Below are 25,244 nucleotides of genomic sequence, written 5' to 3' on the forward strand. Positions count from 1 at the left end.
AGATAAAAGTTATTTTAGATTTATATAAATGATTTAATCAATATAAAATATTCTCACTCAAACGTGGGTGTTGAACAATTAAGACACATGGACACAGGGAGGGGAACATCACACACTGGGGCCTGGGGGACTAGGGGAGGAATAGCAGGAGGTGGGGTGATTGGGGAGTGATAGCATTAGGATAAATACCTAATGTAGGTGACTGGGTGATGGATGAAGCAAACCACCACCACCATGGCACGTGTATACCTATGTAACAAACTGCATGATCTGCACATGTACCCCAGAACTTAAAGTATAATAAATTTAAAAAAACATAAATACAGTCATGGTAAATGCTGAATTTACATAGCTAATTTCACAGTTGACTATTCAAAAACACAATCTTACTAGTGTGACATGATATATGCATACACAGGATTAAACTTCCAGCTGATGAAGCTGCAAGAAACATAACAGGGTGGACATTAGGCTATTTGAGAAAATATTTTAGTTATAATCTAATATGATTTTCCAGGAAAGGAAACTGAGGTCCACAGAAATTAATTGGCTTTCCTAAAGGCACATAAATTAGTGGAAGAGCTGAGCCTTGACTGAAGGTCTTCTGACTTGGTGTGCATGTAGAAAACTCATCCAGAAATTTACATTTCAGGGACAGTGGGGTGTTTTTTTTTTTTTTTTGACAGACTCTCACTCTGTCACCAGGAGCCAGGCTGGTGTGCAGTGGTGCGATCTCGGCTCACTGCAACCTCCGCCCCCCGGGTTCAAGGAATTCTCCTGCTTCAGCCTCATGAGTAGCTGGGACTACAGCACACCCAGCTAATTTTTATATTTTTAGTAGAGACGGGGTTTCACCATGTTGGCCAAGGTGGTCTCAATCTCTTGACCTCGTGATCCGTCCACCTCGGCCTCCCAAAGTGCTGGGATTACAGGCATGAGCCACCGTGCCCGGCCCAGTGTGTTTTAGATATTGTATTATAAAAAGATAATTTTGTGTTAGCATAGGACAGTTTAGGCAACTATAATGGTCAGGTATTATGATCTCAATGTGGGGTGGGAGGCAGAACATTAAAAACTTAAGGGAGGAATCTTGAGAGAGTTATAGAAGGCATAAAATAAACTCTCAACATCTTTGGTGGACTGCTAATCTTTGCCTTCAGTTGGAGACCTGTGACTGACTGATGAACAGTGGGAGAGATTCTTGATACATGAGGAAAATCCAAGTCACTTGTGATTTTGAATGTATTCCTCTGCCTACACAGCCCAATTAGCAGAGAGTGGAAGCCTTACAGGCTTGAGGTGCTTCTGCATAGTTTCTGCCCAAATCACTGGTTAAATGTGAAATTATGCAACGTTTCAGGGATCCAGCTAAAAACATGTTGTGTGGAGATGTATGCAGCTAAACACAAGAGGAAACATGGATTTCCCAGGATGAATCTAATCAATTAGCTGAAACCAAAAAACTGTAACAAGTAATTACAGCGAGGTTATAGAATAAAAGGTTAATATACTAAATCATTTGTTTTCTTGTATATTAGCAATGAACAATTATAATTTATAATTAAAACACAGTATTTTTATATTAATGCCAAGAAAAGAGAGTGAGAAAGAAATACCATGTACATACCAAACAAATTATGTACAGGATATATCGGAAGAAAACTAGAAAACTCAACAAAAAATTACAATCTAAATAAATAAAGACAGTCTATGTTCATGGAAAGAAGGACTCATTAAAATGTCATTTCCTCCCAAAGTAAATTATAAATCCAACAAAATCCCAGTCAAAATTTCTGCAGGTTATTTTGTAGATATTAATAAACTTATTCTAGGGTTTATATGGAAAGTCAAAGAATCCAAAATAGCTAACACAATACCAAAGAAAAGTTCAAAAGACTGACACTAACAACTTCAGGATTCACCATAAAGCTACAATATTCACAATAATGTGGTATAGTGAAAGAATAGACAAATAGGTCAGTGGAATAGAGAGCCCAGAAATAGACCCACCAAAATATAGTCAACTGATCTTTGACAAAGAAGTAATGGAAATTCCAAAAGAGAATGGATAGTCTTTTAAACAAATGGAGCTGGAACAACTGGACATCAGTAGGTAAAACAAAAGTAAAAAAAAATAAAAAACAACCTGATAGACATTTTAGGTCTTTTGCAAAAATTAACTCAAAAACTCAACAATAAACATACAACACACTTAAAAATGGGCAAAAGATCTGAATACAGCTCAGTGAAGAAAATTACACCGATGACTTATAAGCGTAGGAAAAGATACTTTATATCAAGTATCTTTAAGAAATTATAAGCAAAACAGCAATGAAATACCATTACACATCTATTAAAGTTGCTAAAATTAAAACAAACATGAAACCAAATGCCAGTGAGAATACTGAGCAACATGAACACTCAATCATGGCTGGCAGCAATGCAAATAGGTCAACTACTTTGGAAGACAGTTTTTACTTTTAAAGTTAAAAGTAGTTTTACCATGTGATCCAGCTGCCATATTCCTACCTAGGTATTTATGCAGTTTTGAAAATTTATGTGCACATGAAAACCTGCAGATGAATGTTTACAGCAGTCTTAGTCATAATCACCAAAAACTTAAAGCAACCAAGATGTTCTATAATAGAGGATGAAGAGACAAACTGTAGTGCATTAATGGAGTGAAATATTGAGCAATAAAAGAAACATGCTAGTGTTCAATCGCAGTATTGGGTGACTATAATTAATAATTTATTGTTTATTTTACTAGGAGTGTATTTTGAATGTTTACATTAAAAAGGATAAATGAGTTGCTGGATATGCTAATTACACTGGTTTGATCACTCTACATTGTATACATGTATCTGAATGTTATACTTAGTCCATAAATATGTAAAATTATGTTGCCACTAAAAATAATAAAAGCAACACAAAATGCATGTGCTATAAACCATGAAAAGACATTAAAACAATTTAGATGTGTATTGCAATGTGAAAGAAACCAGTATGAAAAGGCTGTGTGCTGTATGATTTTAATTATATACAATTTTTGAAAAGAAAAAACTATAGAAATAGTTTTCATTTACAATTTTTAACAAATCAGTGTTACAGATCTTTTTAGATCAGTGGCAGTCAGCAAAGAGGAAGGAGAGGGATAAATAGGTAAAGTACGTGGTATTTTTAGGTAATTAACTTTAATGGTTAATATATATTATTATGCATTTGTCAAGCCCTGTAGAATTTTTAATGTATATTTAATTACACTTTAGGTTCTGGGGTACATGTGAAGAACTTGCAGGATTGTTGGGTAGGTACAGAGATGGCGATGTGGTTTGCTGCCTCCAACCCCATCACCTATATCTGGCATTTCTCCCCATGTTATACCTCCCCAACTCCCTACCCCACAGTGTCCATCCCTTAGTCCCCTCCAACAGATCTCAGTGTGTGATGCTCCCTTCCCTGTAACCATGTGTTATCATTGTTCAACACCCTCCTATGAGAGAGAACATGCAGTGTTTGATTTTCTGTTCTTGTGTCAGTTTGCTGAGAATGATGGTTTCCAGATTCATCTATGTCCCTACAAAAGACACAAATTCATTGTTTTTTATGGCCGCATAGTATTCCATGGTGTGTATGTGCCACATTTTCCTTGTCCTGTCTGTTGTCAGTGGGCATTTGGGTTGGTTCCAGGTCTTTGCTACTGTAAACAGTGCCGCAATGAACATACATGTGCATGTGTCTTTATAACAGAATGATTTATAATCCTTTGGGTATATACCCAGTAATGGGATTGCTGGGTCAAATGGAATTTCTATTTCTAGGTCTTTGAGGAATTGCCACACTGTCTTCCACAATGGTTGAACTAGTTTACACTCCCACCAACGGTGTAAAAGTGTTCCTATTTCTCCACATCCTCTCCAGCATCTGTTGTTTCCAGATTTTTAAATGATCGCCATTCTTACTGGTGTGAGGTGGTATCTCAATGTGGTTTTGATTTGCATTTCTCTAATGATGAGTGATGATGAGCATTTTTTCATGTGTTTATTGGCCTCATATATGTCTTCTTTTGAAAAGTGTCTGTTCACATCCTTTGCCCACTTTTGGATGGGTTTGTTTCTTGTAAATCTGTTTTAGTTCTTTGTAAATTCTGGATATTAGCCCTTTGTTAGATGGGCAGATTGCAAAAATTTCTTCCATTCTGTTGGTTGCTGGTTCACTCTGATTGTTTCCTTTGCTGTACAGAAGCTCTGCAGTTTAATTAGATCCCATCTGTCTGTTTTGGCTTTTGTTGCCAATGCTTTTGGTGTTTTATTTGTCCTTGCCTATGCCTAAGGCCTGAATGGTTTTGCCTAGATTTTCTTCTAGGGTTTTTATGGTGTTAGGTCTTATGTTTAAGTCTTTAATACATCTGGAGTTAATTTGAGTGTAAGGTGTCAGGAAGGGGTCCAGTTTCTGCTTTCTGCACACTGCTATCCAGTTATCCCAACACCATTTATTAAACAGGGAATCCTTTCCCCATTGCTTGTTTTAGTCAGGTTTGTCCAAGATCAGATGGTTGTAGATGTGTAGGTAACTAACTTTTCCAAGAGACAGAGTCTGATTGCCCTAGCTGACCTCAAACTCCTGGGTTCAAGTGATCCTGTGTGTTGCTGGAACTGCAGGCACACCACTGCACCCAGTTCAGTTTTAGCTACTATTGATGATCCTTGCCTGCTACAATTATTGCTATGCCAATTGTGACCTTATATTTCCATCATTCCCTCTGCATTTATTCATTGGAATTCTACTGTATAGAGCTGTATCTTATTTTTTATTTAAAGATATATTTTTATCAATATAAACTAATGGGTATTTATTTTATGTCATGGATCCTACTTAATTTGTTGCTCAAAGTTTCCCAAATCTGACTATGGGAAATTCTTTCGACTTAGTTCCTGTGTCTTTTCAACATGCCTCAATTTTTTTTTTTAGATCACATTTTAATTTTCTGGCACTGTAAGAGTTTCCAGATTCATCTCACACTTTCCATGCCTCAGTCCCAGAATCAGACATTTTGCCAAGGAACCTAGTATCATTTATTGGAGAATGGTAATGAGAAACAAAGATATGAATACTGGCTGTACTTACGGCTACAGTGTGCCATTTCATCTATGTTCTTTCAGTGTTTAGAGCTAGGAATTATGTGTTTAACTGTGTGTTAGCATGGTTCTTCAGAGCAACATAGGAGGGGTGTGTGTGTAGGTATATACACACAGAGAAAGTGAGAGAGAGAATAAGAGATTTCAAAGAATTGGCTCATAAAATTGTGGGGTCTGGTAAGTTTGAAATCCCCAGGGTAGTCTAACAGACTGGAGACCTGCAAAGAGTAAATATTGCAGCTCATGTCCAAAGGCAGTGTGTACGCAGAATTTCTTCTCCCTTGGGGTTCTCATTGATTTGTCTTAACGCCTTCAACTGAGTATGCTGTACGTACCCAGTTTATGGTGGGTAACTGGCTTCACTCAAAGTCTATTGATTTAATAATTAATCACATCTAAAAAATGAAAATGTCTCCACAGCAACATCTAGACTGGTATTTGATCAAATACCTGGACACTATAACCTAGTCAAGTTGACACATAAAATTAAGCATCACAGTATACTAAGCACATAGTGCCACATCCACATCTATCAGTCAATCCTTCCTCCTTTCAAAAACTACCTCATTAAGATATTGACTTCTGCCAGCCGCGGTGGCTCAAGCCTGTAATCCCAGCACTTTGGGAGGCCGAGGCGGGTGGATCACGAGGTCAAAAGATCGAGACCATCCTGGTCAACATGGTGAAACCTCATCTCTACTAAAAATACAAAACATTAGCTGGCCATGGTGGTGCATGCCTGTAATCCCAGCTACTCAGGAGGTTGAGGCAGGAGAATTGCCTGAACCCAGGAGGCTGAGGCAGGAGAATTGCCTGAACCCAGGAGGCGGAGGTTGTGGTGAGCCGAGATCGTGCCATTGCACTCCAGCCTGGGTAACAAGAGTGAAACTCCATCTCAAAAAGAGACCTACAAAAAGATATTGAGTTCTTTGAACCCATGTAATTTTTTTTCCATTAATGTGCTTTTTGAGTTTTCCAAGATTAGTCCTCGTTTTCTTCTATGCCTAACAAGCTCCTTTACAACTCTGGGTCATTTTTACTTCAAATTTTCTGTTTCTACTGTATGGCTGGTAATCAGTAAAAATTGGTTCCTTGTATCGAATAAAACTTCATGCTGTTAGTTATCTGGAAAACTACTTGGGAAGCCTCTTACTCATTTCTTATAAAGTCCCTACCTGTTTTCTACAGCAATGTTACAGAAATTTTCATAAACCAAATCTCTGATATCATCATTTTCTTTATCCCTCTTTGAGGTGTAAGATGTGCCATCATCTCTTGATCAAAATCAGTTAAGATCCGCTAATTAATATTTGGACTCCTCCTGACCCTGGCATTCAACTTCTTACATGACTACCAAACTAGTATCAGTCATCTGGTACATAATATATCCTACCTTTTAGAAATATGCATATGCTATTCTCCATTAGAAAGTAAGCTATCTGTCTTGTTTATGCAAGATTTGCATCACAGTTGTTCTACTTGAATTCCTTTAGTGTGTAGTGTTTCATACAGTATCATTATAAAAGAACAGATCTCAGCACAATAAATTAACGTGTGGAGGAATAAAAGAAAAACTGAAAAGTAAATGTTACCAGCAGATTTCTGATAGTATACCATGAATTCATGTTTAGTTAGCTCTTATTAAATATCCTAAAATATTCTGTAAAAATAAAGAGCCGAATTTCAGCTTAAGCTGTCATACTATGTCAGAGAAATTTAGAATTAAACACACAATGAAAAATATGTTTATTTTGAATAGCAAAAGAGAAAGTATAAATTTTATCGAAAGAGAGATAAAAATTTAGGATCTAGATGACTTACCCTTACTTTAAAAAAATATGTAAAGGGACAAGGGGGGAAAAGAGAAGTGGTCTTTGATGATAATGCTGCTGACTCAACCCTCGAAATAAAAACATCAATGATACTGGTATGACAAAATAGAGTCTACCCTAACAGAATTCTAAAGGTATAAATGAAGTTGACCTTTAAAAGAAAACCAGTAAAATAAGAAGAAAGTCAAAGAACCTAAAAAAGCACGAATATCTTCTTTTAAATCATGACAGATGTGTTCCCAAGAGATGATTCATCAACATGAGACTACCAACAGAAGTTCATAGCCAGGACCTAATGTTCTGGATAAACCCACAGGATTACACTGAGAAGTGAGTAAAAGGAATTTACTGCCTATATCTTCTTCTCCCCCATCCCCTGGCCCAAAATAGTAAATCTCACATAATTTTAATGGAACCTTAAAATTCTTTAAGTTAAAATTTAAATTCATATAAAACTTCCTATCATATTTCTTTAGAATTTCATAGAATTTTTCTATTAATCTATTCCCAAGTGAGATACTACAATGTTGCTTTTAATTTTGAATTTCCCATGAGGTAATAAATAAGTTGAGAATCTTCTTTTTTTTGCCCTAGTTATGAAAGTAAAGCACAGGGTGTAATCTTAGCTGCTGTTCTTTCATTATTTGGAAACTCTGTTCTTGGAAACAGCTAGCCTTTTGTGCCAGGGGACATATTCCTAATTATTTCATAGAATAATTTGATGTCACATTTAGCCAGGGATAATTTCTTATAGTCATGATTTGATCAGATGATAATTCACTGAATTAATCTAATTAGACTTTATCTCTCTTTGTCCTTTGTCTTTGGACAGAGGTGATTAAAGTAATACATATTCACTTATAATTTTTTAAAGCCACCAAGTTAAAATTAATTTTAAAATAATTTCTTAGCTGGATTATTTTTCTTATTTGGTAACCAAACAGAAACACTAAAAGACAATCTGTTAACTAGACAAAAACTTTTTTGATTACAAATATAGTTTACCTTGATGATGGAGATTAAAATCTAAGTGGAGATTACAGAAATCTTGACTGCAATTTAATTTTGATATTTAAATCCCAAGCCATGGATGACTTTTTTATATTCAGGAAATATGAAAAAGAGCTTGGCTCATCTTGTTGTGCCCAAAAGTAAGAAAACAGTGGAAACAGAATAAAACAAAACAAAATGATGCAGGTGAGGTATGTCAAATACACATAGGAGCCAACTAAAGGAGATCCTAATGACTAAAGCTGGCACAATTTGAACAGAATAGGCAACATTATATTAGGTCACAAAATAAATATCCATGAGTCTATAGTGATAGAATAATCAAATAAATAAAGAGAATAAGCAAGTCTTGCCTGCTGACAAATTATAAATAAATTGAATGTCTCTAATAATGCAGATAAGCCTTCACTCAAAGATGTGGAAGATAATTCCCTATACCTCTAGTCTTTTTGCATAAGCTGTATACAGAGTAACTTGTTTCCACGGGTCAATATGGAAAAGGGGGAAAGAAGAAGTAACTTTACAATGGAAAATTTTAACAGGCACTGTCTCGTCAAACTACTGCATGTCAAACTTATTTCTGTGGTCTTTCCCCCCAGATCCATAGCCCCAGTGGAATTAAAAAAAAAAAAAAGTCAACAAATTGAGGGACATTCTTACCGGTCTCCCGGAAAAATGTCTTACCAGTACTCCTCAAAACTGTCAAGCCATCAAAAATAAGGAAAGTCTGAGGAACTTTCGGAGCCAAGAGGAGCCAATGGAGACATGAAAACTAAATATAATGTGGTATCCAGAATGATATCCTGGAAGAGAACAAGGACATTAACTAAAATCTAAGAAAATCTGAATGAGGAACAACTTTTAGTTAATAATTATGCCTTCATATTGATTCATTATTTGTGACAAGTGTATCATACAATGTAAGATGTTAAAAATAGGAGAAATCGAGTATAGTGTACATTGAACCTCTATGCTACCCTTGAAACTTTTCCATAAATCTAGTAGTAGTCTGAAATTTAAAATGTGTGTTTCTTTTTAAAAGCAAAATGTCATGTTTAATTTTGGATACATCCTCAATGGGATAGTTATATGCTGCAGCATAGTCATCAAATATAATACATTTTGAAAGAAGATTCCACATACTTTTCAGATGCATCAGCCTTAACCACAGGGTGGATAAAGAATAATGATGGGATAGATATCTTCAGTAGGTTGTTAACACTGCAAAACATTTCCTCAAGAAATCTGCAGTTTGATCATTCACAGCTCAGTAGCAACTTCAAATCTTATGATAATACAGGCTGCCTATTAATTTAATAATAAAAGCAAATCTCCTGCAAATCTTAATCTTGGACCATCTTTTCATCATCACCATGCCTTCCCAGTAAATGGGCCATTTAGTTATTTCCCACTCCCTTGTGTCTTCCACACAGTTGAATACAAGTCCAGTCACCAATTCTATTAGCATGACAGGATCAGAATCAGCATTTCAACATTTGTTTGTACAATCAAAGCCTTAAATTAGAAGAACTGAAACTAATGTTCCATATGAAACTAATATCCCCTTGAAGGAGCTGCTGGAAAGATCTGATCCAATTATAACAGAAATCAAATTCCCGGGTTTTCACAGTAGCTAGATTGTCATTCAAATAGAGGAGCCAAATACAACCCTCTTGCCTTGGCAACACCATCACTTGGATGCCTGTCATTTACTTTGAGACAGCATGGACTATTGAACTTCTTGAAGATTTTGGGACTGCACTGACAAAGTAGTTTTAGTAGCACTTATGAGGATTGGGACTACAAAAAAGCTTCTGTATTTAAAACTGGAAAGCAGTTTTATTTAACCCTGAACAATGCATATTCCAGATAGTTTTTATAATGGTAACTCAGTCAAGGAAACATAAAGGCAGTTTATATGTTTACTAGTCTTATTCATTATTATTTAGAATGCAGTGGGAAAGCAAAAAATCATTGCTCTTCATAGACCAGCCAATGAGAAAATGCTTTTCTGGAGAGCAGACTGTGTGTCATTTGCTGGGGTGGGCAGGGGAAATGTGCGTGCACGCGCGCGCACACACACACACACACACACACACACACACACACACACACAGAGTATATAAATTCTGTAAAGTTTTCTCAGTTGATGGGACTATGCCCAAAACAAAGTTAAAAGCCAATGTAGGTTTCAAACCATTCAGAAACATTGTGGAAAGATTCAGATATTGCATTTAGACATACATGCACCGTTTTCCAGTTTCAGCTCTTTCACTGTCCTAATTTTTATTTGTAGAAATAGACTTTTCCCTCTGGGTTCTCCTCTGTCACTAAAACTAATTGTTACTTTTCTATCTTTGGATGTAAATTATGTGTCTCACCTTCTCTACTTTGAAGTACATGTAGTATATTATACCCATAAAATCTTTTCTTAGTTCAATTAGAAATAAGAAGAAGAAATTTGAGAATGGACATTATATTTACAGCTATGGAACACAGGAGTCTCAAAGTTTTTAGAAGTCCCCAGAAGTCCTGAAAGGAATTGACTGACATTTATCAAAAATTATATTATCTTTTGAGAAGTTTCATTTATTAGAAGCCCTAGAGCCAAACTAAAGAAAGCCAATACCTTGATTAACATAGAATGGATCTTAATATGTGTGTATGTTTTCTTTGTACAAAACAAGGGCACATCAGTCAGAAGTGAAATTTTGAAGTTACATCCCAGATTGTAAACTAGGCTACTGCATTCCTGCATGTTTAATTTTAACAAAGACATATTTTCCTCACTTTCTCGCTCCTTCTAATTTACATTTTTCACCAATATTTGTGGGGAAATGAATCTGGTTTTCTAGTTTACATTATTGCAGATACTCTATGACAACCTCTCCTCCAGCTTATTTGCCTAAGTTAAAGAATGGAAGGTGAGTTAAGTGAAGGATATAAACACAAAAATGAAGGAAATGGAGACATTGGAAACAAGACTCACATTTGAGAAATGTGGTCTAATTTTGTTGACTCCCAATGTAGCAGAAAGAGCTGGGACAAGAATCAAAATGACTGAAGATTTACTTCAAAGTGCCACTGGCAGCCTGGAACTTAACATTTTTAAGAATGTCCTCAGTTGGAAATTTATCATTCCATTTCTTTCAACTGGAAATTTTGTTATTCAATTTCTTTCTATTCTCTGACTTTTGTTACTTGATTCAGGTGATAAATGTGCAGATTTACTACATGGGTATATTGGATGATGCTGAGGTTTGTGGTATTGATTCTGTCACCAAGGTAGTCAGCATATTACCCAATAGGTAGTTTTTCAACCCCATTTCCACTCCCTCACTCCTTCTCCCCTCTAGTAGTCCCTAATAATTACTGTTCTCAAAATGATAAAACCATGTGGTTTTAGTTATTGTAGCTTTATAGAATAGTTGGAAGTTGGGTATGATGATGCCTTTAGCTTTGTTCTTTTTGCTTAGGATTGTTTTGGCTATTTGGGCTCTTTTTTGGTTCCATATGAATTTTAGAATAGTTGTTTTCTAGTTCTGTAACTCTTGTTCTCATAAAGATGAGAAAAATAATTTCTTTATGGCCATGTGTACTCAATGTTAATCTCCCACTTATAAGTGAGAACAAGCAGTATTGGTTGGGTTTTCTGTTCCTACATTAATTTGCTCAGCGTTATAACCTCCAGCTGCATCCAGGTTGCCATTTGTGTATCTCTGATTTCTTTTAATAGTGTTTTGTAGTTTTCCTTGTAGCGATCTTTCACCCTCTTTTATTCTTTTTCATGGCTGTGTAGTATTCCGTGGTGTATATTTACCACATTTGCTTTATCCAGTTCACCAATGATGGACACCTAGGTTGAATCCACATCTTTACTGTTGTGAATAGTACTGCAATGAACCTATGAATACATATGTCATTATGGTAGAACAATTTATTTTTCTTTGGGTATATACCCAGTAAGGGGATCACTGGGTGGAATGGTAGTTCTTTTTTTTAAGTTCTTTGAGAAACCTCCAAATTGTTTTCTACAGTGGTTGAACTAATTTACATTTCCACCAACAGTGTATAAGCATTATTTTTTTTCTCAGCAGCCTCGCCAGCATCTGTGTGTGTGTGTTTAGTTTTTTTGGTTTTTGTTGTTGTTGTTATTGAGATAGAGAGTTTCTCTCTTGTTACCTAGGCTGGATCTTGGCTCACTGCAAACTCTGCCTACTAGGTTTCCAGCAATTATCCAGCCCCAGCCTCTTGAGTGACTGTGATTATATGCGCCCACTATCATGCTTAGCTAATTTTTGTATGTTTAGTAGTGACAGGGTTTTACTACGTTGGCCAGACTGGCCTCGAACCTGTGATATCAGGTGATCCACCCACCTCAGCCTCCCAAAGTGCTGGGATTAGAGATGTGAGCCACCACACCCAGCCATGTGTTTAGTTTTCAATAACGGCCATTCTAACTGGTGTGAGATGGTATCTCATTGTAGTAGTTGTTTATAAGTGGGTGGGGCTTTATTTCTGTGTTCCCTACTCTGTTTCATTGGTTTATGTGTCTGTTTTTACACCAGGACCATGTGGTTTTGGTTACTGTAGCCTCATAGGATAGTTTGAAGTTTGGTAATGTGTTGCCTTCATCTTTGTTATTTTGCTTAGGATTGTTTTGGCCATTTGGGCTTTTTTGGTTCCATATGAATTTTAGAACAGTGTTTTCTAGTTCTGTGAAAAATGACACTAGTAGTTTAGTAGGAATACAGTTGAATCTATAAATTGCTTTGGGCGGTATGGCCATTTTAACAATGTTGATTCTTCCAATCCATGAGCATGGAATATTCTTCCATCTATTTGTGTCATCTCTGATTTCTTTCAGCAATGTTTTGTAGTTCTCCTTATAGGGATGTTTTACCCTCTTGGTTAGGTATATTCCTAGGTATTTTGTGTGTCTATAAGGGAGGTAATTGTAAGTGGGATTGCATTCTTGATTTGACCATTAGCCTGAGCACTGTTGGTATATAGAAATGCTACTGCTTTTTGTACATTTATTTTGTATCCTGAAACTTTACTGAAGTAATTTATCTGTTCTAGGAGCCTTCTGGTGGAGTCTTTAGGGTTTCCTAGGTATAGAATCATACCATCATTGAAGAGAGCAAGTTTGACTTATTTTCCTATTTGAATGTACATTGTCATTGATTTTTTAATTTAGGCTCTGAAATACGGTTGTTTTAAGCACATGTCTTTGATGTGTGTAGTTTTAAGTCCCTAAATTATTATTCCTTTAATTTAGAAACAATTACAGAACAGAATTTTTTTTTGGAGAGACAAAATTCATTCCTCAGTTAATTTCTCATTACTTCAAGAAGCATGATTGCTTTTTCTATTTAAGGCACGATAAGGTGCAAAAGATTAATAAAATTCAGAGTCACTCTTTAAGTAGCTGAGAATCTCTGGCAAAATCAGGAAAAAAAAACAGTAAAAATTAAATAAACAAAAACTAGTGTGATAAATTGCAGTGTGCTAGTATCATTAAATGCTCTACTCTCTATGGGAAGGGGAAATCCCTGGTTCATGGTATTTGCCAATTTCCATGGTATAAATATTCCCACTGTGGTCAATTACAGGACACTAGTGTGATATCACTGAATCTGGAATTGAGAAGAGATGCATATAATTGGCTGTTGCCAGCTGGTTCAGCACATCACTGCATTAGAAAAGAGCTGTGCCTTAATACTGCCAGTATACAGCATAGGTGGTCAGAAGAGAGACATTTGACTCTATGTGATAGGTCAGGAGATGATGACAGAATAGGAAATCTTTGGGTTGATATTTAAAGGACAAGTAGGCATCAGTCAAGTGGGCAAAGCAGAGAAGAGTATTTCAGGCAGAGGAAATACCATTTGCAAAGCAAGGAGGGATGTCTTCTTTTCGAAACGACACCAGAAAAGATTTTCTTAAAGGGCCAGAGAGTACAATAGAAAGCTTTCAGAGCCAAGAGAAAAATTCTGAATATTATGTAGGGGCTTATATAACTATAAAATATTACCATTTGAAAATGTAACAAACAGTTTGAGGACTATTAAAAACAGGCAGCTGACTAGAATTGGCCAATGGGTTGTAGCTAGCCTGACCTCTATTCTAGAAGAAGATACAGACTACAGGCAAATCACACTACAGCCTCTCTTCTGCAGCGTGGGTGTGTTTTTCTCATTCTCTTAAGATATAAAAGAGCCAAAAAGTCCACTTACAGACTTCTGGAAATAGCAGTTTATTTGGCTTGACCTCATCCTTCCTGATCCAGCAGAACTAAGGAGTGTTAGTAAGCAACATCAAGTGAATAAAATTCTCCTCATTCATTTTATGTCCCAAAGTACACATTGCTGCACATTAGATGCTATGATATTTCCACCAGGTCAGGGAAGGAAGTAGAATTCAAAAATTATTTAAATGCCAGTGCTTACAGACATACTTAAGCCATCATTCTCACATAGAGTGCAGTGATAGGAATACTCAGTTTTTTCAACAGGATTAACTTAGCTTGAAAACAGGTAAGTGTTTGGTACAATTTTGGAACAGAGACATTCATTGACATTAAACTTTCTGTGATAGTCTCGGAAGATAATCTTTTCCTGGTTTTAGCTTTTAAAAAATATGCAAACACTTTACATGTATTACATTCTTAAAGGATCTCACTGCCTCTATAACTAAAAACATCTTGTGGTGCCAGGAAGTAAGGACGTACTCAGAAAAGAATAGGCTTATGTCAAAAGGACACAAGAGCCAAGCTGAAAATCTTCCCCAATGGCCAAAACTGGAATTATCTGGGCAAAAATAAGTGAAATATTATTGGATTATAACTATTATGTAGAATAAATATCCCCATAAATAAATATCCAAAGCTAATCATAATGCAATGAATAAACAAATGAAATAGAAGAGATAGTTCATTCCTACAGAAGAATTCCAATTATAATTGTAGAAGGGATGAGGCCATTGTAATGATCACCATTAGAACACTATAATAATTATTGCAAGCAAGTTCTAACAATGAATGCTAAAATTAACGAGCAAAAGCTTGGGGAAAAACAGAGTATTTGCATAGTCTCAAGGTACTATCTCAAGGTATAACCTTCGAAATTTAGGAATATCTACCCCCAAGATATTTCTAATTGCAAAAGAGGCACCTGGCAGACAACTTCTTAACCAAGTTATCAGGATTAACATTGCTAGAAGTAAGTCAATATTTTGTACCCCTCCATATGATATTCTGACATTACATTACTTCTGTATTACTCTTGCCAAAATTTACAGCTTTAATTATTGGGAAAAAAAATTTCAAACAAAGCCAACTTAAGAAACATTCTACCTAACGAGTACTTTTCAAATTTGCCAAATTCATGAAACATAAAGAATAAATAATATGCTGACACAGATTGAAACAGACTTAGGAAACAAACTGCAATATGGTACCCAGGATTGAATCGTGAAACAAAAGAGGAACACTAGTAAAACAAACAAACAAACAACAACAACAAAATTGGCCTATACTATAAAGCCTGCAGTTTGCTTAATGCATTTTATCAATGCTAATTTCTTGGTTTTGTTAATATGCTGTTGTTATCTAGATTCATAACATATTAATGTTGATTAATATACTAAAATATTAATATAGGAAGGGTATACTAAAATTCTCTGTGCTATCTTTGCACCTGTTCTGTAAGTAAAAAAAAGATTTCAAAATCAAAGTTTAAAAAAATAAAGGCTGAATTAACATTTTTCATTTATAGCATATTTTCCTTTCCTGGACCCTATATGGGTTTTCACCATTTATTTTACTTCCTGCAGGCCAGTAAGTGTCATAGCTTAATTACATAGGCGTTTATACTGGTCTTGAATCCCTTCTTTAACCTGCTTTAAGTGGAGAGTAGAGCCTTTAATGTGCACAACTGTACACCTAGGCTGACTAATTTTATAAAATCGCAGGAATTATCCAGGAAATAACACATCACTTTTATCTCCATTTTACATTCAGTGTTATTGAGGCACTAAAATATAATCTCCATCAGCACAGATATTTTTGTCTTCTTTGTTTACTGTCAGGTCATTAGCATCTAACATATTTCATAGCATATGGTATGCATTCAATAAGAAATGAATGGAGGAATCTTAAAAAGATTAAGCAACTTACCCACATAGCTGGAAAACAGAAAGTTAGGTTTTTACCTAGAAATGTCTTATCTCAGAAGACAAACTCTTACCCACTGTACTAGACAACATGGGTCTTAAGATTCTGAAAGAGTGGGAATAGATGCAATACAGTTTTGTGGTCACTGCTCATTTATACTAGTCAATTCATAAAAGACATGAGAACCAGGAAATCTAAGGTGACTATTAGTCTGACTTCTGCAAAACTTGTTTTCTATTTGCTCAAGCAATTAAAAAGTGGACAAGATATTCTTAGCAAACCATGACTGCAACTCAGAATGATACAAAAATGCATTCCTAGAAATGGCACACAAAGTACCACAGTAGTATGGTTTCCACTTTAAATAGTAGGAAGACATTGCTCATGGTTTGGCTAAGTTTAATCACCTTCCATGGAGTAGTTTTGTGGAATTTTCCCCAAGTATTTGGCTGAGTTTATTTAAATTTCTCTCAAAGGTTAAAACTGAATAATATTTTCATTTCTTTACCACAGAACGTGACAATTAATTTAAATCCCATCTCATATTTTAGCATTGTAGCACCTTTGGGACTAGACATTTTATTTCAGTGTTACTTTGGAAAAGAGTCTATTGCAAATTGAAGGCCTGGGTAATATAGTTGAAAGAGCTCTGGGTGAAAGTCAAACTAGAGTTCTACGTCTGGCTCTACTATTAGCTAGTTGTATGACTTCTAACAAGCAATTCAAAACATTTCTGAGACTTAGTTTATGCATCTCTAAAAAGGGAAAAATATTTATTATCCATTTTACACAAATCTGTTTTTAAAATAAAATGATAAATAGGCCAGGCACAATGGCTCATGTCTGTCATCCCAGCACTTTGAGAAGCCAAGGTGGGCTGATTGCTTGAGGCCAGGAGTTTGAGACCAGCTTGGCCAACATGATGAATCCCCGTCTCTACTAAAAATATAAAAATTAGCTGAAGGTGGTGGTGCATGCCTATAGTCCCAGCTACTCAGGAGGCTGATATGGGAGAATCACCTGAGCCTGTGAGGCAGAAGTTACAGTCAGCCAAGATCATGTCACTGCACTCTAGCTTGGGGGATAAAGCAGGACACTGTCTCAAAAATAAATAAATAAAGATAAAATATATGCAGCTATGCTTTACAAGTTCTAAAGCATTATATCCAAGGCTGTTTTTATTTTTAAGAACTCAGAAAATTAGCATATTCATAAAAAGAAGTATAAGTCCTTTTGTAAAACATCTTTTGTTTTAAACCTGTGACTGATTTGCTTTATATAGGTTTTCTATTTTTTTCTATTGAACTATTCACATGTATTCTTTCTATGCTAAATTTTAATCATCAGTGAATTTTCCAAAATTTTATATAATCCTGTAGCCCATAACTTTCTCAATATTTTCTACTGAGAAATCCAAGGACAATATTTTTAATTAGAAGCCCTTTTTAAAAGAATATAGTCTTTTAAGTTTGTATGAAAGACCACCTCTTAAAAAATAAAAGTACCTACTTAAAGACTAATCTCCAGATAATCATTGAACTATTTTAGCCAAATTTATTGAACAGTAAAAACACAGGTTAATTACAAATACTGATTAGAAAAGAGAAAGAATAAAACAAAAGCAAAATGGGTATTATTTGCATCAGTTTTTCATCTGAATTGATTCAACCTTTAAAAGTGGTCCATTGATAACTACAGTCACTATGTTGCACATTGGCTCTCCAGAAGTTATTCATCTGCAGAAGTGAAACTTTGTACCTTTTGACCAACATCTTCCCATTTTCCCCAGCCCACAGACCTTGGTAACCACTATTCTACTCTCTGCTACACAGTATACATGAAAGTTTACTAGGAGAATAGATCTTAAATATTTTCACCAAAAAGCTTAACTGTGGTGATCATTTCACAACCTATGGGGATATCTAAATAGCAAGTTATCATATATATATATATATATATATATATATATATATATATATATATATAATTTAAATGATATAGATATATCATTTAATCATATGTATTAAAGTACTATAATGATAAGACTATATTGGATGTCTTGAATTCAAACACCACTGGGGACAGGCAATGTGAATGAGTCAAGCAGGCAGAACAGGGAACTACAGTGAAGACAGGGGGACACTTAATTCTAGCTGATTGCTGCCTCTGAGTAATGCACACAAAACTCAGCCTTTGAAGATATGCAGTCCTTCAAAATAAACTGAGAATTTGATTTTCAGTGAAAACTTCAATCTTTAAAAGTTAAAACTAAGTGAAATCTTTATAAAATTGTATGGGACAAATGATCCACAGAGGTCACTAGTTTGGGAATTCTGTTAATTTCTTCATCAATATTGATCCATTGCCTAATGCTATGAATAAGTTCTTTAGATAGACAGGTGTCTCAGTTTAAGAACCTCTGATATAAAAGCAGTAATACTGAAATCCAGCATCATTGGTATTAGAAAAGGAGTTTTTACAAAATGACTTACCTTAGGAAAGTAAATAAGTAGTGTGCTATTTTGAAACATTTAAAATAAAACTAAGCACAGCAATCCAACAATAATATACAATCCTTCTACCTCAGAAGTCTCCAACCCCCTGGCCATGGACCACTGCTGGTGACCTGTTAGGAGCCAGGCCACATAGGAGATGAGCAGCGGTGAACCAGCAAAGCTTCATCTGTATTTACAGCCACTCCCCATCATGCACAAGACTGTATGAGCTCTGCCTCCTGTCAGTTCAGCATAGGCATTAGATTCTTTTGTGATGGTGAACCCTATTGTGAATTGCATGTGCAAGGGATCTAGGTTGCTAGTTCCTTATGAGAATCTAATGCCTGAAGATCTGCCACTATCTCCTGTCACCCACAGATGGGACTGCCTAGTTGCAGGATAACAAGCTCAGGCTCCCACTGATTCTACATTATGGCCAGTTGTAAAATTGTTTTATTATTTATTAAAATGTAATAATAGATTCATGGGCAAGATGGCCGAATAGGAACAGCTTTGGTCTGCAGCTCCCAGCTAGATCAATGCAGAAGGCAGGTGATTTCTGCATTTCCCACTGAGGTACCTGGTTTATGTCACTGGCACTGGTTAGACACTGGGTGCAGCCCATGGAAGGTGAGCCAAAGCAGGGTGGGGTGTCGCCTCAACTGGGAAGCACAAGGGGTCAGAGAACTCCCTCCCTTAGCCAAGGGAAGCCATGAGGGACTGTGCCGAGAGGAATGGTACATTCTGGCCCAGATACTACACTTTTCCCACCATTCTTCCAAAACCCTCAGACCAGGAGATTCCCACGGGTACCTACACCACCAGGGCCCTAGGTTTCAAGCACAAAACTAGGTGGCCAGTTGGGCAGACACTGAGCTAGATACAGGAGTTTTCTTTTATCATACCCCAGTGGCTCCTAGAATGCCAATGAGACAGAACTTTTCACTCCTCTGGAAAGGGGGCGCTGAAGCCAGGGAGCCAAGTGGTCTACCTCAGTGGATCCCACTCCCATGGAGCCCAGCAAGCTAAGATCCACTGGCTTTAAATTTTTGTTGCCAGCACAGTCATCTGAAGTCGACCTGGGATGGTCAAGCAAGGTGTGGGAAGGAGTGTCCCCCACGACTGAGGCTTGAGTAGACAGTTTTCCCCTCACAATGTAAACAAAGCCACCAGGAAGTTCAAACTGGGCAGGGCCCACCACAGCTCTGCAAAGCCACTGTAGACAGACTGCCTCTCTAGATTCCTCTTCTCAGAGCAGGGCATATCTGAAAGAAAGGCAACAGCCCCAGTCAGGGGCTTATAGATAAAACTCCCATCTCCCTGGGACAGAGCAGCTGGGTGATGGGGCAGCTGTAGGCACACTGTCAACAGAATTAAATGTTTCTGCCTGCTGGCTTTGAAGAGAGCAGTGGATCTCCCAGCACAGTGCTCCAGCTCTGCTAAGGGACAAACTGCCTCAAGTGAGTCCCTGAACCCCATGCCTCCTGATGGGGCAACATCTCCCAGTAGGAGTTGGTGGACCTCTCATATAACAGAACTCCAACTGGCATCTGGTGGGTGCCCCTTGGGGATGAAGCTTCCAGAGGAAGGATCCAGCAGCAATCTTTGCTGTTCTGCAGCCACCACTAGTGATACCAAGGCAAACAGGGTCTGGAGTGAACCTCCAGCAAACTCCAGCAGACCTGGAGCAGAGAGGCCTGACTGTTAGAAAGAAAACTAACAAAAGGGAATAGCATCAACATCAATAAAAAGGATGTCCACACAAAATCCCCATCTGAAGGTTATAAACATCAAAGACCAAAGGCAGATAAATCCACAGAGATGAGCAAAAAGTGAAAAAAGGCTAAAAATTTTAAAAACCAGATCACCTCTTCTCCTCCAAAAGGTCACAACTCCTCACCAGCAAGGGAACAAAACTGGATGAAAAATGAGTTTGACGAATTGACAGAAGTAGACTTTAGAAGGTGAGTAATAACAAACTCCTCCAAGCTAAAGGAACATGTCCTAACCCAATGCAAGGAAGGTAAGAACCTTGAAAAAAGGTTACAGGAATTGCTAACTAGAATCACCAGTTTAGAGAACAACATAAATGATCTGATGGAGCTGAAAAACACAGCATGAGAGCTTCATGAAGCATACACAAGTATCAACAGCTGAATCGATCAAGCAAAAGAAAGGATATCAGATATTGAAGATCAACTTAACAAAATAAAGTATGAAGACAAGATTAGAGAAAGAAGAATAAAAAGGAAACAACAAAGCCTCCAATAAATATGGGACTATGTAAAAAGTCCAAACCTACTGTAAGATTTATTGCCGAGGTAAGATGAGGAAACTGAGGCAAGTATAAGAAAATGAGAAACTAATTTATTCAGCTCCCAGGCGAAGTTCTGTGGTCCAGGAAGAGGCCAAAGAAGTCACGCCCAGGTGTTCAGGTCTTGGGGTTTTATGTGGAGGGAAGGCAATTGATTGGCTATTGGGAAACAAAGCGAAGGCAATCTTATTGGCTGTTGAGAGGAAGGAAATACCTGCAGCTAGTTGCCATTGGTAGGCAGGTGGGACCTTGGGTAAGTGGGCCTTGATTTGCTATTGGGGAAATAATGCGAAGGCAATCTTATTGGCTGTTGAGAAGCAGGAAATACCTGGAGCTAGTTGCCATTGGTAGGCGGGCAGGGCCTTGGGTAAGTGGGCCTGCTGGGGGCGTACAGGGCAGACTGCTACCAGGGGCAGGGTTTGGTGGGGCTTGTTTAAAAAATTTTCTGCAGGGTTTTTCAACAGCAGGCTGGGGGTTGGATGCATAATTTAGTGCTGTGTGTGGGCTTTGGTATGGTATGCAGAGGTGGGTGCAGGGAAGTCATGTGGTGAGGCCAGATAACGAGCTTGGGTAATGACGTAGTTGTCAGGTGCGGAGAGAGATGGATGTGTCCGTTTAACCCTCTGCAAGGCAGCCAGCCTTATACCTACATTTGATTTGTGTACCTCAAAGTGACAGGGAGAATGGAACCCAATTTGGAAAACACTGTTCAGGATATTATTTAGGGCAACTTCCCCAACCTAGCAAGACAGGCCAACATTCAAATTCAGGAAATACAGAGACCACCACAAAGATATTCCTCAAGAAGAGCAACCCCAAGACACATAATCATCAGATTCACCAAGGTTGAAATGAAGGAAAAAATGTTAAGGGCAGCCAGAGAGAAAGGTCGAGTTCCCCACAAAGGGAAGCCCATCAGACTCACAGCAGATCTCTTGGTAGAAACCCTACAAGCCAGATGAGAGTGGGGGCCAATATTCAATAATCGTAGAAAACAATTTTGAACCCAGAATTCCATATCCAGCCAAACTAAGCTTCATAAGTGAAGGAGAAATAAAATCATTTATGGAGAAGAAAATGCTGAGAAATTTTTGTCACCATCAGGTCTGCCATATAAGAGATCCTGAAGGAAGCACTAAATATGGAAAGGAAAAACTGGTACCAGCCACTGCAAAAACATACCAAATTGTAAAGATCATCAACACCATGAAGAAATTGCATCAACTAATGGGCAAAATAACCAGCTAGTATCATAATGGCAGGATCATATTCACACATAACCATATTAACCTTAAATGTGAATGGACTAAATGCCCCAATTAAAAGACAAAGACTGGCAAATTGGATAAAGAGTCAAGCCCCATCAGTGTGTTGTATTCAGGAGACCCATCTCACATGCAAAGATACACATAGGCTCAAAACAAAGGGATGGCGGCATATTTACCAAGCAAATGGAAGGCAAAATAAATAAATAATAAATAAATAAAATCAGGGTTTGCAATCCTAGTCTCTGATAAAACAGACTAAACAAACCAAGATCAAAAAAGACAAAGAAGGGCATTACATAATGGTAAAAGGATCAATGCAGCAAGAAGAACTATCTGAAATATAATTGCACCCAATACAGGAGCACCCAGATTCATAAAGCACGTTCCTAGAGACCTACAGAGACTTAGAATCTCCCAAAATAATAGTGGGAGACTGTTAACACCCCACTGTCAATATTAGACAGATCAACAAAACAGACAATTAACAAGTATATTCAGAAAATGAACTCACCTCTGGTCCAAGCAGACCTAACAGACATCCACAGAACTCTCCACCCCAAATCAGCAGAATATACACCCTTTTCAGCACATCATACTTATTATAAAACTGACCACATAATTAGAAGTAAAACACTCCTCAGCACATGCAAAAGAAAAGAAATCAAAACAGTCTCTCATACCACAGTACAATCAAATTAGAACTCAGGATTAAGAAATTCACTCAAAACGGCACAACTACATGGAAACTGAACAATCTGCTCCTGAATAACTACTGGGTAAAAAATGAAATTAAGGCAGAAATAAATAAATAATTTGAAACCAATGAAAGCAAAGACACAACGTGCCAGAATCTCTGGAACACAGGTAAAATAGTGTTTACAGGGAAATTTATACCACTAAATGCCTTCAAGAGAAAGTGGGAAAGATCAAAAATCAACACCCTAACATTACAATTAAAAGAAATAGAGAAATGAGAGCAAACAAGTTCAAAAGGTAGCAGAAGACAAGAAACAGATAAGAGCAGAACTGAAGGAGATACCGACACCAAAAAACCTTCAAAAAAAATCAGTGCATCCAGGAGCTGGGTTTTTGAAAAGATTAACAAAATAGACTGCTGGCTGGACTAATAAAGAAGAAAAGAGAGAAGAATCACACAGACATAATAAAAATGATAAAGCGGAAATCACCACTGATTACACAGAAATACAAATTACCATCAGAGAATACTATAAACATTTCTACACAAATAAACTAGAAAATCTACAAGAAATGGATACATTCCTGGACACATACACCCTCTCAAACTCAACCAGGAAGAATTTTAATCCCTGAATAGACCAATAAGACGTTTTGAAATTGAGGCAGTAATTAATAGCCTACCAACCAAAAAAAGCCCAGGACCAGATGGATTCACAGCTGAATTCTACCAGAGGTACAAAGAGGAGCTGGTATCATTCCTTCTGAAACTACTCCAAACAATAGAAAAAGAGAGACTCCTCCCTAACTCATTTTATGAGGACAACATTATTCTGATACCAAAACCTGGCAGACACACAACGAAAAAAGATTTCAGGCCAATATCCCAGATGAACATTGATGCAAAAATGCTCAATAAAATACTGGCAAACCAAATCCAGCAGCACATCAAAAAGCTTATCTACCCCGATAAGATCCTGAAGGAAGCACTAAATTTGGAAAGGAAAAATATGGAAAGGTTTCATCCTGGGATGCAAGATAGTTTCAACCTATGCAAATCACTAAGGTAATTCATCACATAAAAAAAATGACATTAACCACATGATTATTTCAATAGATGCAGAGAAGGCCTTTGATAAAATTCAACATCCCTTCATGCTGAAAACTCTCAATAAACTAGGTGTTGATAAAACATACCTCAAAATAATAAGAGCTATTTATGACAGACTCACAGCCAATATCATACTGAACAGGCAAAAACTGGAAGCATTCCCTTTGAAAACCGGTACAAGACAAGGATGCCCTCTCTGACCATTCCTGTTCAACATGGTATTGGAAGTTGGCCAGAGCAATCAGGCAAGAAAGGGTATTCAAATAGGAAGAGTCACTCTATCCCTCCCTCGCTCCACTGTGCACAGCTACCAGCACTGCAACTATCTGACCAGAGCCTTGGCTTCTACCCCACCTCTATAGTGAGGAAGTAGCTTTGTCTCCTGTCTGGTAGGCATTTGCAGAGGCTGGGTGTATGAGCAGAGCCTGGCTACCATCCCAAGGTGGTAACAGGGAGACAGTTCCCCTCCTGACTGGTGGGCATCTGCAGGGGTTAAGTAAAGCCTCTCATCTCTAGCTCCTCCTGGCTGCTAGATATCTGCAGAGATTATGTGTGTGAACACAGGCCTGACTACCATCCTCACTTGACAGTCATGACATTTAAATAGGAAACTGAGTCATATTATAATACCTCAGATTTCTACAATGCAATACAAAATAAGTCTTTGTAACTAGAAACATTAACTCAAATGACGAGGAAAAATCAGCAGACACTAACACTGACGGAAGAGAAAAAGGATCAATAAATTTCAATATATATCAATAAAAAAGTATTGTCTGGTATCATACTGAATGGGCAAAAGCTGGAAGCATTCCATTGAAAACCAGCACAAGACAAGGATGCCCTCTCTCACCATTCCTATTCAACACAGTATTAGAAGTTCTGGCCAGGGCAATAAGGCAAGAGAAAGAAAGAAAGTGTATTTAAATAAGAAGAGAGGAAGGCAAATTGTATCTGTTTGCAGATGACATGATTGTATATTTAGAAAACCCCATTGTCTCAGCCTAAAATCTCTCTAAGCTGATAAGCAGCTTGAGCAAAATCTCAGGATACAAAATCAATGTGCAAAAATCACAAGCATTCCTACACACCAAGAATAGACAAGAGACATACAGCCAAATCATGAGTGAACTCCCATTAACAATTGCTACCTATGAATGCAACTTAAAAGTGATGTGAAGGACCTCTTCAAGGAGAACTACA

The 25,244-nt window shown here is 37.2% G+C and overlaps 2 long non-coding RNA genes across 2 annotated transcripts in view; one reads left to right on the forward strand and one right to left on the reverse strand.

Moving 5' to 3' along the window:
• Nucleotides 1–8,613, forward strand: part of LOC116557539 — a 25,163-nt gene extending 16,550 nt beyond the window's left edge. Inside the window, exon 2 of the long non-coding RNA XR_004271563.1 lies at nt 7,202–8,613. This is a non-coding gene — a long non-coding RNA (uncharacterized LOC116557539). The remainder of the gene's footprint in view (nt 1–7,201) is intronic.
• Nucleotides 8,090–21,127, reverse strand: LOC116557541. Its single transcript, XR_004271564.1, has 3 exons — nt 20,955–21,127; nt 17,064–17,066; nt 8,090–8,100 (listed from the first exon to the last, which is right to left on the reverse strand). It is a non-coding gene; the product is annotated as an uncharacterized LOC116557541 (long non-coding RNA).
• Nucleotides 21,128–25,244: the final 4,117 nt, after the last annotated feature.

This window comes from Sapajus apella, unplaced genomic scaffold, assembly GCF_009761245.1.
Source record: "Sapajus apella isolate SASKATOON/1434 unplaced genomic scaffold, GSC_monkey_1.0 scaffold19, whole genome shotgun sequence".
Classification (NCBI taxonomy): domain Eukaryota; kingdom Metazoa; phylum Chordata; class Mammalia; order Primates; family Cebidae; genus Sapajus; species Sapajus apella.